Genomic DNA, 15,707 nt, shown 5'->3' with positions numbered 1-15,707 from the left:
TGTTGCCCTGCAAGATCACAAAAAAGTAAAAAGTTTGTTTTAAAATATTTTTTATAAACATTAGTGTATATTTTACTTACATATTTTCTAAAAAATTGCGCTTTGAAGCCCGCGAAAATAAAAATCAAAAGAATCTCCGTCAACTAATTCACAACTTAGAAAAACGAAACTCCGCTCGAAATGGAGAACACGTCAAATCGAGACTTTCGAACATGGACTGAACGAAAACGGAACGCAGGATAGCAAAGTTACCAAACTGAGAAAATTTCAGTTCAGTTCGAAATGCAGAATAGGGGTGCTGGGCATCCCAACAGACATCTGTTTGATGAGGCCACAGCTCCCAGGGGCTTAAGAGGTCATCTCCGTAAGCATTATGAGGAAATACAGAACCTGAGAGCACAGCCATATGAAGCAAAAAATCACAAGCAGGTCCTCATTCATATTCACAAACAGGCGTCGGACTTGGACTCCCGTTAGAGGATATTGATGGCAGTTTGTGATTGGTCGCGCCTATTGGATGAGGCGACGCACTGCTACAACATCACCTGGTTTTTAAAGTGCCTATCGTTGTCTCATCCTGTATCTCTTTCTATCACCCGCTGAAGATAGCCGACCGTATGGTTCGCCATATTGAACACGCTGTCAAAACACAGCCAAAACGCTAAAAAGTAGTAATCTTGAACATCCTGTCAGACAGATGACGGATAAGATAGCACACTTGTTTTATCCACAATGGAGGAATCAGTTGCCAGAATTAAGGAAAAACGATTTATTTTTGGTTTTTCACCATACGTATATTCTAAATCTTATCGTACATTATACATATGTATGTATTTATATTGTTTGCATGTTTTTTGTATTCTTGTTATTGTTTGTTTTTAGTTTTCTAATCTGCTGTTTAATGAGTATGGTATACAATTGTTCAATTGTGTGGTTATTTGCTTATGTATATTGTGGTCAGCAGTGTTTTAACATCTACAACTATTACATAATTCTTATTCATTATAGTGTTATTAATTGCCTCAAAATATTCACATTCGAGATACTCGCTTTCATAGTTTTCATACAGAAGTCCATCCGCACTTGTTTGTAAAAGTATTTCAAAATATTTATGTTTTTAATTGTCCTTGTTCTGTTTTAGTTTGCTTTAACATTTAGTTGGTTTATACTTTTTTTTTTTTTAATTGAGAAATATATTTTTTTTACAAACTAAACAAACGATTTAAGTTAATTATAATCTTTTTTAATTAAAATTTTGCGCCATATTGTTCACATTAAATGCTTTGAAAATTAAATCAAATAAAAATATGTATATGTTCAAATAAGAATCGAATTAATAATAGAGAAAAAGAAAAGAGAAATTCTATTGCATTTATATTCTAAGTCAAGCGAAAATTTACGTATATATGCAATTATTTTTAGACAACAGTTGTGAAATAAAGAGGCGTGAATAACATTAAAAAAAAAAAAAATTAAATTAAAAATGTTTGTATTCTCTTTACATTCTTGATTTACCACTTAGCTATGAGTGATTTGTCTCTCATTAATCCTAACATTTATTGCTAGTACAATAAATCAAAATATTTACGTAAATAAAGCCAGTTAATTAGGGCTGCGCGATTAATTGATTGGTCAAAATTTTTGATTAGTCGAATATTCAATTATGCACTAATTAAACGATTATTTTTTTTAACAATAAACTGCGCAATTGAGTATACAACTTTAGCGGTCAAGTCACAGATAAATAGTAATAAAACATTCATTCATTCTTTCTCAATTCGTTTCCAAGGATGGTTCTTAAGTATCAGCAGTTTGTTCATTCTATTGTAAACAATGGTTCATTCGTTTCCAAGGATGGGTCATAAATGTCAGAATGTCGTACTGGGAAACCGAGCACTCACATATAGATTCGGTAACGAGCCGGTGGTGTGGAAAATGCAGAAAGTAATTGAAAGTGATAAGGCGGATTTACATAAAGGCTGTGATCGCATTGCTTCGCTTTGTTGCTTTGACACGCCATAATTTAACAATGGAACGCCTAGACGCTTTCTTAGCGTTGAAGTGACCAAAGTCTTTATGTAAATCCGCATTTAAGGCCACGTCTTTTAAAACTTTGCCACGTCACTTGGCATTTAAAACTTTATGCAGTGATGATAAGATTTCGTTTTGCAGACTATAAAAATGTGAAAATTAATAAGAAATCCTTAAATTAAATTAAATCAGCTGTTCTGTTAACGCACGCAAAAATATAAGACTTGGTAAAGTAGCTGCGTTGAAGTCAAAAGCTGTTAATTAGACATGTTGCGTTAGCCTACGTACATTTTATTACATACAATTTGTATGAGAGCAACCGAAATTGAATTTGCTGCGTGAAAACCTCACTCGATTTCCCATTTTTATTCTGCGTGACATTTAGATTTGACGTTTGCGTACATGTTTTACATTATTGCAACGCATACTTATTTCGGTTAGGGCAAACAACCCCGGTTGTTGCGTGCGCTAAAAAAACGTAGTGCAGTTTTATTAGGTTGGCATGATAGACGCATAGTCATAGTCAAAATAAAATATGGTTTAAATTAAATTGTAGGTTTTTTGGCAGACAGCTCATACAAAATTATGTCAAAAAGCTGGAACTAAATTTAAAACCTATTTTATTTTGACTATGACTATGCGTCATGGCCTTTTTCCCTCACTCATATTAGTACGAAGATTAAGATTCCAACTTTCACCAATCGAAAGTTATACAAAAACCGTTTCGTGTGCGGCCTTTCGAGGAAACGTTTTGTCAGCGGTAGAGAAGGTGTTATATTTTTCTTCGGAATCGTAATTCTGACATAATTTCGCGTTTTTCGATACCCGATTTAACCAGTTTGATGAAATTTTTGGGGAGTCTTTAATCAAACCATTACCATGTAAAATACCTTTAAAATGCCTTAATTTGATTTTATGAATGATGAAATGAACCTCTTCGCGTGCTCTCAACCGAACCCCCTCCTATTGCGACGAGTGTCGATCGAAATATAATCTACTATTTGTCGATCCAATCTTTCATACTTAATGTTGGTGTTGTGCAAATAATCGCTAAATCTATGGAACGTTATAAACAGTTAGCTTATGTATATGGAACATATTTCGAAAATTTTTTTAACTTTTCGATGTATATTATGAAAATAGTCGATTATGACTCAGCGCTCTACTATCTATTGCGATCGTCACTCGCAAAAAGAGGAAGAGCAAGAAGTTTTATATCTATCCATCAGTCCTCGCGTTCCAATGAAGCGTGATCCAGATACGGATAGAGATTTAACATGCAAATGCAACAACAACGTCTTCCATATGGATCAATTTGTTGTTGCATTTGCATCTTAAATTTCTATCCGTATCTGGATCACACTTCATTGGAACGCAAGAAGTGTCAATCGTATAAGGACACAGCCCTAAAACTAATACAAACAGAAATATTTATATAATCGTATGAGTTGTTTACCGTTATTATTCAAAGATGCCTTTTTTACTATGCTTAGTTTGCTAAATTTTATTTTAGCTGTTGAAATTAGAATCTGCTTCTTTTTTGCTTACGGCTATGGTGTAACGCTGCGTTTGATGTATGTAATTCCCCACTCAAACTGAGCTCATCACATGGAAGGTTGGGGTTGGGGGGCGTAAATTTGAAGTAAAATTTTTGTTTTTTTGTAAGTATGAATATTCATAAACTCTGTAAGTTTGATTGTTGATTTTATTAAAAATTTAAGTTATAACGTATGAGTGTAGTGGATGCACGTAAGTGCATATGTACTTGTCGTTAAATATGCGCGCGGCAATCATTTTTAAAAAGCATTATTGTTTTATAAAGTACATATTGTTGTTGTATTATTTTAGCACGTCATCATATTTGTTATTAGTTGTTGTGGTACTTGTGCTATATATATCTACTTTCTTTAGCTTTAATTGTTGCATTTGCAGCGTACATATATACTACGCACTTTTATTACATAGGCTTTGTATAGGCGTATGTACTTTCTTCTTGTTCATCTTTCTGTTGTTTTTTTTTCTTTTAATTCTCGTCTATTTTATTATTACATATTACTATTATTTTTTATATTTCTGCTTCTTTCTTATCTCAATCAATATATTCTCTTCTTTTACTCACTTAAAAATTAAATTATTAATTTCCATTTTTTTTTTTTTTTGTGGAAAAAAGTGTTAATTCATTCTTTAATTTTTTTGTTGGGCTTTCTTTTCCTTTTTTTATATTTCTGTTCTGGGTTTTTTGTTGGTTTGTATTTGCTTAAATCTACTGATTTTCACCATCATCGCCATCGCCATCATCATCACCATGCTCCTCATGCTGTTGTGCACTTGCGGCGAGTAACGCGGCTTTCTGCGCGGCAGCCTGTTGTGCTATCATTGAGGGCGCGGACATTGGTATTTTCCCGCTGGTTTTGTACTCGGTCATTTCCTGCCGAATAGAAAAAGATAAAACAATTTATGAATATATATTTTTTTTAAGTGTTCAAATTCTGAAAAATGTGTTGAAATTTCAAAAAATTTGATCAATTAGTTTTATGGTACATATTATAAGTATTTATTTATTTATTATTTAAAGTCGACGACAAACTATAGTCGACTGCATAATATAAAAGATATATAAATATACAACTCAAAAGTTAAAATCTAAGATACATAATCGAGATTTCAACAATGTTATATTACAAACAAAGATGTATTATTGAACATTACACTTTAATTTCAGAATATAATAATAATAAGAAATATGAGCAGAAATAAGATCTTATACCGAGATCTTATACTGGCGGAATGCATCAGATTCCGCTCAGCATGATTTCGGAATGTAGTGTCTTCCAATCTTGCTGTTGGAATGCAACAAGATTCCAATCAGCATGTCATGGGAATCCGGCAGTGCTAAGAGTAGTATAATGAGGATACGCCATCGCAAGGCACAAAAAAGTAATATGACCTGTGTTGTTGGAATTCACCGGATTCCAATCAGTTCGATGCCTGACCCATAAGATTATACTGCCGGAATGCATACGATTCCGCTCATTGACTCATGAAAAAACATGTTTTTAACGTTGTTGGAATGCACCAGATTCCAATCAACACAGTACTGTCTTGTTCCTTCTTAATGATATATGTTGATAAATGTTCCTCCATCCTTAAACGAGATAGTGCCTGTTTTTGACGGAAGAAATAAATGCCGGCAAACTAAATTAAATTAGCTTGTATCTCTTAAATTAGATAGGCAAGTATTGCATTACGTATAGTGGCAAAAGTACATTCAAGACTGATACAGCTATACAAGTCATTGTAGTGCGCGCACCAGATAAGAAGAGGATTATTTTTAACAAAGTTATGTCGACAAAGGGGTAAATAAAAAGGAACGTCGTGTCTGGATACTCTAGGGGCAACCACAAAAAACAAGAGGCTGAGAAGGTCCGCAGAATCAATTTCTCCAATAATGAGCTGATGGATGAACAATACCCCCAGTAATATTCTCCGATTTTTCAGAGTGGGTAAGTTAATAAGAAGAAGTCTATTTCTGTATGGAGGAAGGTGGAGACTTCAGTCCCAATTAAGGCCGCGCAATGCGAATATCAAAAATTGCTTTTGAACTGCCTCAAGACGCTTTATATGCTTTTGAGAAACAGGAGACCAAACGCATGAGCAATACTCGAGTATTGGACGAACCAGCGATGTGTAAAGAACCTTATTGAGGTACGGATCATCGAACTCTTTAGCCTATCCCTCACTAGGGTAGGCACCTTGTCGTTGGTGTGAGGGCTTAGCCGAACTCCATAGCGCCCGACTATGAGGCGGAGCTGTTTAGGACTGACATCTACGCCGTTTCGCCTCATAGGAGGGCGGCGGGATGTCGGTGACCAAGAACTGCCAACCCCTAATCCAGGGTGTTATGCGGACCGTGCCTATTGGACGATTTGCAGCCAGGGGATAAATTCGGCTGTATTCGAACGGAGCCTTCCCGATACCGGGCCATCTCGGGAAGTATTTATGGCCTTACCGCAGTAAGTGGCGCTGCTGTGGCGGACGGTTCTTTCCCCGTATATAATACTGGACCGCTGAGCCCGCCTTGTCGGGCAGGTGGTCGTACGACCAAGATGAACAACTCATTACCTGAACGTAATAAGGAGGATGTAAAGAGGAGGACTGAGTCGCAATCCAGGGACGACCAATACGAATTAAGCGATGCGTCGGACTCGGGGAGCGAGAGTAGTGCTGATTCAATGAACTCCGTGTTGGAGAAGCACACAAATGAAAACGGAGTAGAAGAGTGGAGAAGGGTACGGAGCAGAGGAAGTAAAAGAGCTCTCTCGCAGTACCGTGCAGCACTAAGAATTGTACAACGCTTGGGAGCAGTGGTCGACCCAACAGAAGTGGAGATCGAGCGCTTGGAATGGGCCCATGAATCGGTAGAAGTAGGTCGAAGGCAGTTCAAAAGGTTTGCTGCGAGAAACCCTCGGTTCTGCAACCGGTACGAGGAGGAAGAAGCGTCGAATGGCAGAATGAAGAGGCAACGTTCGGCAGAAGGCGACAAGCCTGCTTTCAAGAGGCAGAAAGGACCCAGTCCTAGAGCCGCGAGGCAGGGCAGTCGCATAGACAAGACAAGTAGGCCCAAAGCTGTAAGACAGATGGGTTCCAATAGCGAGGTAGCAACTACCTCGAAAGCTGCCAGTCAGAGGGAAGTTCCAACTACGGAAGTAGGAGATAAGCCAAAGGGAGATAACGCTAAGACTTCGGCTTTCTCGGAGGCGCTAAAGGGAGTTAACGCGAAGACTCCGGTGTTCTCGGAGGTTCCAAAGGGAGATAACACTAAGACTCCTGCTTTTCCCGAGAAGATGAGTGATGTGGCAAAGCAGTCACTGACTGTGGCGCTGGTTGATCGTAGCAGTCCGTTCGGACAAATGACTACTGAAAGGTGGAGATCTGTGGAAAGGGAGCTTATTAGCTTAATGCTTAAGATGATGCGGGAACAACCAAGTAAGCCCCTTCCAACCTTTGATTCGGGGGGATGGTATAATGGTGTGAAGATGATAGCGTGCGACAACATCGCGAGCTTGCGGTGGCTGGAGGAAGTCGTTCCAAACCTCCAAAGGCAAGGCACGAACGCGCGGTTTGAGGTGGTGGATAAAGCGCAAATCCCCACGGTACCAAAAGTTAAGGTATGGATACCATGCGTGATGAAGTCGGAGGATACACTGCGACTTCTGCAGAATCAGAACCCGAACATACCGACACAGGATTGGAAGGTACTTACTGTATCTCGGCCTACCGAGGATGGTCAGTTCTACATCTTCCAAATAAACAAGCAGGCGGAGGATATTTTGTACACGCAGCTTGGCAAAATGTCCTTTGGCACTGGCAAAATTTACATGCGACTCAGGAAAAGAAGTCCCGAGGGTAAAAATCCTAACACGCTGGAAGTGGGCGAAGTCGAAAAGGACCTCAGAAGCCTAAGGGGAAAAAGACAGGTGGAGGTCCCCGACGTCACCACGAACGTGCTAGAAGAGGACCAAACGCTACATGGTGCTGTGACTCGCACAGAGGAACACACGGCACAACATTCACGAGGGGCTGAAGGGCGCCTCGAATACTCTAAACCAAAAGGGCAAGAGGAGGACGACGACGTCAAGACGAAGGTGCTGGAGGGGGACAAACAGCCCAATGGTGCTGCGAGTCCTACAGATAAACCTCCAACACAGTAAAGTGGCGTCGAGCGAACTCCTCCTAACCCTTGAGGAGGGTTCGTTTGACGTGGCGCCGATCCAGGAGCCGTGGCTCTCATCGGGAGGAAAGGTTTCTGGACTTAGCGCGCGCGGGTTTGGCGTTTACTACGCACAAACGGAAGGACGGGTGCGAGCTGTAGTAATGGTAAGGAAACAGCTGCATTCATATATGCTGCCTAATTACACCACCGAGGATCTCGTAGCGGTGGCCGTTGAGCAAAAGAATAAGCAGGCATTTATCCTGGCGTCCTGCTACATGGCCCATGCTGCGGAGGTTCCACCGATGGAGTGCAAAAGGCTAGTACAGGAGGAAGGGCGCAAAGGTCCACATTGGTCCAACATCCAGCAATGTTCTGGATATTACATTGAGCTCCGAGCGTGATATATCAAGGTATGATTGGATGGTTCTCGATAGACCATCCTTCTCCGACCATGCGTATATAAGCTTCAGCATCCCACTAAAGAGGGTAGAGAAGGGAGGAACCTTTAGAAACCCTAGGGCAACGAATTGGACTAAATTCCAGAAACATGTAGAAACGAAACTGGGACAACCCAAAGAGGTTGCTAATGTAGAGGAACTGGAGGAGTCGAATGAATTCCTAACAAGGACGCTTATGACTGCGTATAACAAAGCTTGCCCTCTAAGAAGATTCAGAGGAAAAGCAAAGCCGCCATGGTGGAGCAATGAGCTGAGTCTTCTAAGAAGACAGGTAAAAGAAATGTTTAAACTCGCAAAGACCGCGGAAAGCGAAGCGTGTCGGGACGAGTACAGGGATCTACTGAGGATCTACAAGCGTGAAATTACCAGGGCGAAGAGAAACTCATGGAAAAGTTTCTGTACGGACATAGAGTGCTCCAGTGAAACAGCACGGTTGAAAAAAGTCCTAGCAAAGGGAAACATAGTCCAGGGACTAACAAAGAAAGAGAACGGGGAATGGTCACGTGATAGTGAGGAATCCCTTAAGGTGCTTCTCGATACACATTTCCCATCGGGAGACGGTTTAGAAGAACCAGCAGACATCACTCACACTTCGATCACGGAGCTAGTGGTGCCGGGCTTGGTGACCGATACCAAGATCGAGTGGGCAGTGAAGACGTTTTCTAAGTTTAAATCGCCGGGCCCAGATGGTATATTCCCGGCCATGCTACAAGCCTCAAGTAGGGCGGTCGTGGAATGGCTTCAAATAATATTCGATGGGTGCATAAGACTGAATCATGTACCGCACTCTTGGAGAACTGCTCGCGTAGCTTTTCTACCAAAGGCGGGGAAGATCGGTCACGTGTATCCCAAAGACTATAGACCCATTAGCTTAACATCATTTCTGCTCAAAACCTTTGAGAGGCTGATAGATGTGTACATAAAGTCCAACGTGGATGAAAAGCTGCTCTCCACAACACAGCATGCGTACACCAAAGGCAAGTCGGTAGACACCGCATTGCATAGGGTGGTAATAAGCATAGAGAAATCCCTGGAATATAAGGAGTATGCTCTAGGAGTCTTCTTGGACATTGCCGGGGCTTTCAATAATGTTGCAAAATGGGCGATTATGGATGGTCTTAATTACATTAAAGTACATCCTGCCTTAATCAGATGGATCGGCTGCATGTTAAATTGCAGGAAGATTACATCACAATGGGGATTGTACGAGGCCACGAAATCAGTGGACAGGGGCACGCCGCAGGGAGGGGTGCTATCACCTCTGCTGTGGACACTGGTCATCAACCAACTGCTCAGGCAATTCGATGAGGGACCCGTAAAACTTACGGCTTACGCAGATGACGTTGCAATTGTCATAAGTGGAAAATGCCTTCCAACGATTAGTTCTTTGATGGATCGGGCGCTTCGGGATATTCATACCTGGGCATCTAATGTCGGGCTGAAAGTCAATGCGGAGAAGACGGATATGGTCTTGTTTACAAAGAGGTACAAGGTCCCAAATTGGACCAGGCCTAAGTTAGGAGCGGTGACCTTACAGGAGAAACCTTGCACAAAATATCTAGGAATCATCCTAGACAGTAAGCTGTCATGGAAGCTCAACGTGGAGGAGAGGGTCAAGAAGGCCTCAACGGCACTCTATGCATGTAAAAGAATGCTGGGGTGTACGTGGGGCCTATCGCCCTCTCTTTCTCATTGGGTTTTTACAGCGATTGTAAGCCCCATTCTATACTATGGAGTTCTTGTTTGGTGGAAAGCCACACAAAAAACAACATACCTCAAAAAATTAGAGGGGGTATGCAGACTATCGATGCTTTGCATTACGGGAGCCATGAAAACAACCCCGACGGCTGCACTGTATGCCATTCTGCACATTCCACCTGTAGACCTGGTAGCAAAGAACAAAGCGTTAACGACCGCAACCAGGCTCGATGCTTCGGGGCAGCTTGAGCGCCGACCATATGGCCATAGTAGTATAGCGTCCTCAGTCACAAGACGAACAGACTACATGATTCCCTACCTGCACTTTGAGGGAGATCTTAAGGCCACAATAGAGGTGGACGGTTGGCGCAAGGGTGCGCAAATGGCGGACGAGGCGATACATGTGTACACCGATGGTTCCAAAATAGTGGAAGGAGTAGGGTCTGCGGTATACTGCGCTGATCCGGAATTAAGCAGATCCTACAGGCTGCCGGATTACTGTAGCGTTTTCCAAGCGGAAATATTAGCCGTAACCAAAGCAGTAGAAACCCTGGAAGAGAATAGCTTAAGCTGCAACCGTGTTAACTTTTATATTGACAGTCAAGCAGCAATTAAGGCAATAATCTCGCATAGCACAGCATCTAAATGCGTGTTAGAGTGTAAGCAGTCTCTGGAGAGAATCGGGACAGGGAGAAGCATACATCTATATTGGATCCCAGGGCATATGGGAATAGATGGGAATGAAAAAGCGGACGAATTAGCTAAAAAGGGCGCATCCCTTGAAGCTTGCTCCGTAGACGTCCCAATTAGATTGGGCGAGATTAAGCGAAGGCGAGAGGTGCACATGATCGACCAAGCAGAAAAGGCGTGGGTTCAAGCGCGGGGCTGTAAAGTGTCGAAGATTATGTGTAGGTCTTACAACCTTAGACTAACACAGTTGCTTCTATCATTAAAAAGAGAGGACTGTAGACTCATGACGGGTATTCTGACTGGACACTGCCTTCTGGCGTCACATGCCTTTAAATTAGGCTTGGTCAGTGATAGCAGGTGTAGGAAGTGCGGGTTGGAGGAGGAAACGATCGAGCACGTTCTGGGCTCGTGCCCTGCACTTGCCAGGCTAAGACTCCAGCTATTAGGAGTGATACAGCTGTCAGATCTAGAAGCAGCAAGTGGCTTAAGTCCTAGGAAGCTTCTAGTATTTGCCAAGAGGACGGAGTTATTTTATAACATAGGTCCTGGTTTTTGATAGGGTTTTTCAGTTTGGTCGTTAAAACAAACTTCTGGTAACACTACGGACTCAATCAGTCTATGTGAGGTCCTCATGGACCGGCCAGTTCAACCTACCTACCTACCTAGCCCATCTTTTAAAAAATTCAAGTAAACCAAACGCTTTGTTGGCAATGGATGAAATATGCATGTTAAAATTCAATTTCGGATCAAAAAGGACACCTAGATCATTTGCAATAGATATACGCTCCAAAAGCGTACCATCTATTACATAAGGTTTCAATGCTGGCTTCACTCGGTGAAATGTCATATGCTTACATTTAGAGCAATTTAAAGCTAGTACATTTGTTGTGCACCAACATTGGAACGAGTCCAAGTCGGCCTGAAGATGATCCAAGGAACTCAAATCGGTAGAACAGTAAGTGTAGCAAAGTTTTACATCATCCGCATACATTATAGTATGGGAATATAATATTGTCTGTGGCAAGTCATTAATGAGAAGGGTAAAGAGCAAAGGGCCTAGATGACTTCTCTGGGGTACACCGGAGGAAACTCCGAACGATTCCGACAGATTGCACTTGAACAGGACTTTTTGGGTCCGGTTAGAAAGATAGCTTTTCAGCCACATTAATAGTGAAACGGAAAGCCCAGTAAATGGGCTTGACGGTATCAAATGCTTTGCTGAAGTTCGTGTAGATGACATCCGTTTGCTTGTTCGCTAAAAATCCTTCTATAACTATAGAAGTGAATACAAGCAAATTTGTAGTGGTTGACCTTTCACGAACGAAACCGTGTTGGCATGGAGATAAAAGACTAGAACACTGATATTGCAGTTGACTGGTAACAATCTGTTCAAAGAGTTTAGGAATGGCTGAAAGTTTAGCAATACCCCTGTAATTTTCAACTTTAGACCTACTACCTTTTTTATGCAGCGGTATAATAAAAGACTGTTTCCAAAGTGGCGGGAATGACGCAGATCCCAGAGGTAGCTCAAATAATTTTAAAATAGGCTCACACATGTTTTCGGCGCAGTACCTAAGCACGCAACTAGGCACACCGTCCGGTCCCGGAGAAAGGTGAGCTTAAAAGATTGAAGACTCTGAAGAACAATATTACCATCAATAGCAGGATTCCTAATGGAATTCGAGCTATCTAAGCGATAGGGGTATTGACCGGAATGAAAACCACTGGATGAATAAGTGGACTTAAAGAACTCAGAAAATAGTTCAGCAAAGTCGTCATCAGTGGAAGCTTTTTTACATCCAAAGGTTAATGAGGAAGGATACCCAGAAGTTTTCCGATTTGAATTTACGAAACTGTAAAACTTTTTTGGATTTTTAAAAAATTGGGCTTTACAACAACTCAAGTAATTTTTATAACAAAGCTGATTAAGACGGTGAAATTTAGAATGAGCTATTAGATATTTAGAGAGGTCTGCAGATGCTCAAGATTTCTTGAACCTCTTATAAAGCCTAAATTTAATGTTATTAAGTCTGATAAGTTGCCTTGAAAACCAAGGGGGCTTATTCGAACATAGGGTATAGCGAGTAGGAATGCAGGTATCAAAGAAGCCATCAAGCGTACTGTAAAATATAGAGATTGCCGAATCGACATCAGTGCAAGCATAGAGATCCGACCAATCATGGGAAGCCAACAGATCATTGAGCATAATGAAATTCGCTTTGTAGAAGCTTGTACTTGAATCCAACGGGGTAGGCTGATATCAAGTGATATCTCTAGCGTAGGGTGAAGAGGGTCTTCTGGAAGGGATAAAGATGGGATTTGCGTAAGGGCTGTACCCACCGAGCCATCCACAAATACTAAATCCAGCATTTTATTTCCACTATTTGGAACATTATTAATCTGTAAAAGAGATGAGTCTAACAAGCAATTGAGAAACTCATATTGAGCAGTGGGAGTTAAAAAGTTTGAATCACTTATATTAACCCAACTAACTGTTGGCAAGTCGATCGTTATCTCCCAACTGCGAATGCAAATCGCAGATGGCCGAGCTATGACTCGCATAAACATCCATATCCGAACGAGGTGGTATATACGAACAGCAAACAATTACGCTATAGCTACCGAATGAAAGCCTAACTGCAATGAATTCGATATGAGAGATATTGTCCCACGAAATCAACTCAGATGATAGGTTAGATTCAACAGCAATAAGGACACCTCCCGCTCTAGAGATGCGATCACGGCGATAAACAGCATATTTATTTGAAAAAACCTCAGAATTGTAATTATCAGGCTTTAGCCAGGTCTCCGTAAAAGCTACAACTTGTGCAGAAAAGTTGAAAGAATTAAGGAAGAATGGACCAAGTTTTGATCGTAAACCACGAACATTTTGGTAATTAATGAGAAGACGGTACAGATCAGCAATTACCTTTGTGTTGTTATTACTGTGTTAGAAGAAGAAGAAAATAGCAGTGATAATGATTATACTGCTGTAGCCAGTCGCATACAAGTATTAGGAAAACATAAGTTATTTTGAGGATAATCTTACCTTTCTCCATAAATTGGCTTCTTTCTATGTGGGACCTAGTGCGTTCAATACCGATGCAACATCTTGCCAAAACGCCTGGACTTCTTCCTTAGGCATTTTTGAGAATCCTGCGCTATATCTCCTTTTATTGAAAGCATTTCCAACAACTTTTCGTATTGATCCGGCGTTGTACTTGTTGCCCTGCAAGATCACAAAAAAGTAAAAAGTTTGTTTTAAAATATTTTTTATAAACATTAGTGTATATTTTACTTACATATTTTCTAAAAAATTGCGCTTTGAAGCCCGCGAAAATAAAAATCAAAAGAATCTCCGTCAACTAATTCGCAACTTAGAAAAATGAAACTCCGCTCGAAATGGAGAACACGTCAAATCGAGACTTTCGAACATGGACTGAACGAAAACGGAACGCAGGATAGCAAAGTTACCAAACTGAGAAAATTTCAGTTCAGTTCGAAATGCAGAATAGGGGTGCTGGGCATCCCAACAGACTCTGTTTGATGAGGCCACAGCTCCCAGGGGCTTAAGAGGTCATCTCCGTAAGCATTATGAGGAAATACAGAACCTGAGAGCACAGCCATATGAAGCAAAAAATCACAAGCAGGTCCTCATTCATATTCACAAACAGGTGTCGGACTTGGACTCCCGTTAGAGGATATTGATGGCAGTTTGTGATTGGTCGCGCCTATTGGATGAGGCGACGCACTGCTACAACATCACCTGGTTTTTAAAGTGCCTATCGTTGTCTCATCCTGTATCTCTTTCTATCACCCGCTGAAGATAGCCGACCGTATGGTTCGCCATATTGAACACGCTGTCAAAACACAGCCAAAACGCTAAAAAGTAGTCATCTTGAACATCCTGTCAGACAGATGACGGATAAGATAGCACACTTGTTTTATCCACAATGGAGGAATCAGTTGCCAGAATTAAGAAAAAACGATTTGTTTTTGGTTTTTCACCATACGTATATTCTAAATCTTATCGTACATTATACATATGTATGTATTTATATTGTTTGCATGTTTTTTGTATTCTTGTTATTGTTTGTTTTTAGTTTTCTAATCTGCTGTTTAATGAGTATGGTATACAATTGTTCAATTGTGTGGTTATTTGCTTATGTATATTGTGGTCAGCAGTGTTTTAACATCTACAACTATTACATAATTCTTATTAATTATAGTGTTATTAATTGCCTCAAAATATTCACATTCGAGATACTCGCTTTCATAGTTTTCATACAGAAGTCCATCCGCACTTGTTTGTAAAAGTATTTCAAAATATTTATGTTTTTAATTGTCCTTGTTCTGTTTTAGTTTGCTTTAACATTTAGTTGGTTTATACTTTTTTTTTTTTAATTGAGAAATATATTTTTTTTACAAAATAAACAAACGATTTAAGTTAATTATAATCTTTTTTAATTAAAATTTTGCGCCATATTGTTCACATTAAATGCATTGAAAATTAAATCAAATAAAAATATGTATATGTTCAAATAAGAATCGAATTAATAATAGAGAAAAAGAAAAGAGAAATTCTATTGCATTTGTATTCTAAGTCAAGCGAAAATTTACGTATATATGCAATTATTTTTAGACAACAGTTGTGAAATAAAGAGACGTGAATAACATTAAAAAAAAAAAATAAAATAATATGTTTGTATTCTCTTTACATTCTTGATTTACCACTTAGCTATGAGTGATTTCTCTCTCATTAATCCTAACATTTATTGCTAGTACAATAAATCAAAATATTTACGTAAATAAAGCCAGTTAATTAGGGCTGCGCGATTAATTGATTGGTCAAAATTTTTGATTAGTCGAATATTCAATTATGCACTAATTAAACGATTATTTTTTTAACAATAAACTGCGCAATTGAGTATACAACTTTAGCGGTCAAGTCACAGATAAATAGTAATAAAACATTCATTCATTCTTTCTCAATTCGTTTCCAAGGATGGTTCTTAAGTATCAGCAGTTTGTTCATTCTATTGTAAACAATGGTTCATTCGTTTCCAAGGATGGGTCATAAATGTCAGAATGTCATACTGGGAAACCGAGCACTCACA

At 40.0% G+C, this 15,707-nt stretch overlaps 1 long non-coding RNA gene across 1 annotated transcript; it reads right to left on the bottom strand.

Moving 5' to 3' along the window:
- Positions 1 to 768: 768 nt before the first annotated feature.
- Positions 769 to 13,813, bottom strand: LOC137250338 (uncharacterized). The gene is made up of 2 exons (XR_010952915.1): positions 13,640 to 13,813; positions 769 to 4,459 (listed from the first exon to the last, which is right to left on the bottom strand). It is a non-coding gene; the product is annotated as an uncharacterized lncRNA (long non-coding RNA).
- Positions 13,814 to 15,707: the final 1,894 nt, after the last annotated feature.

The sequence above is a fragment of the Eurosta solidaginis genome, chromosome 4, assembly GCF_040869045.1.
Source record: "Eurosta solidaginis isolate ZX-2024a chromosome 4, ASM4086904v1, whole genome shotgun sequence".
In the NCBI taxonomy this organism is placed as follows: Eukaryota; Metazoa; Arthropoda; class Insecta; order Diptera; family Tephritidae; genus Eurosta; species Eurosta solidaginis.
Note: the sequence above shows the minus strand (reverse complement) of the source record. Positions and strands in the feature narration are given on the sequence as shown.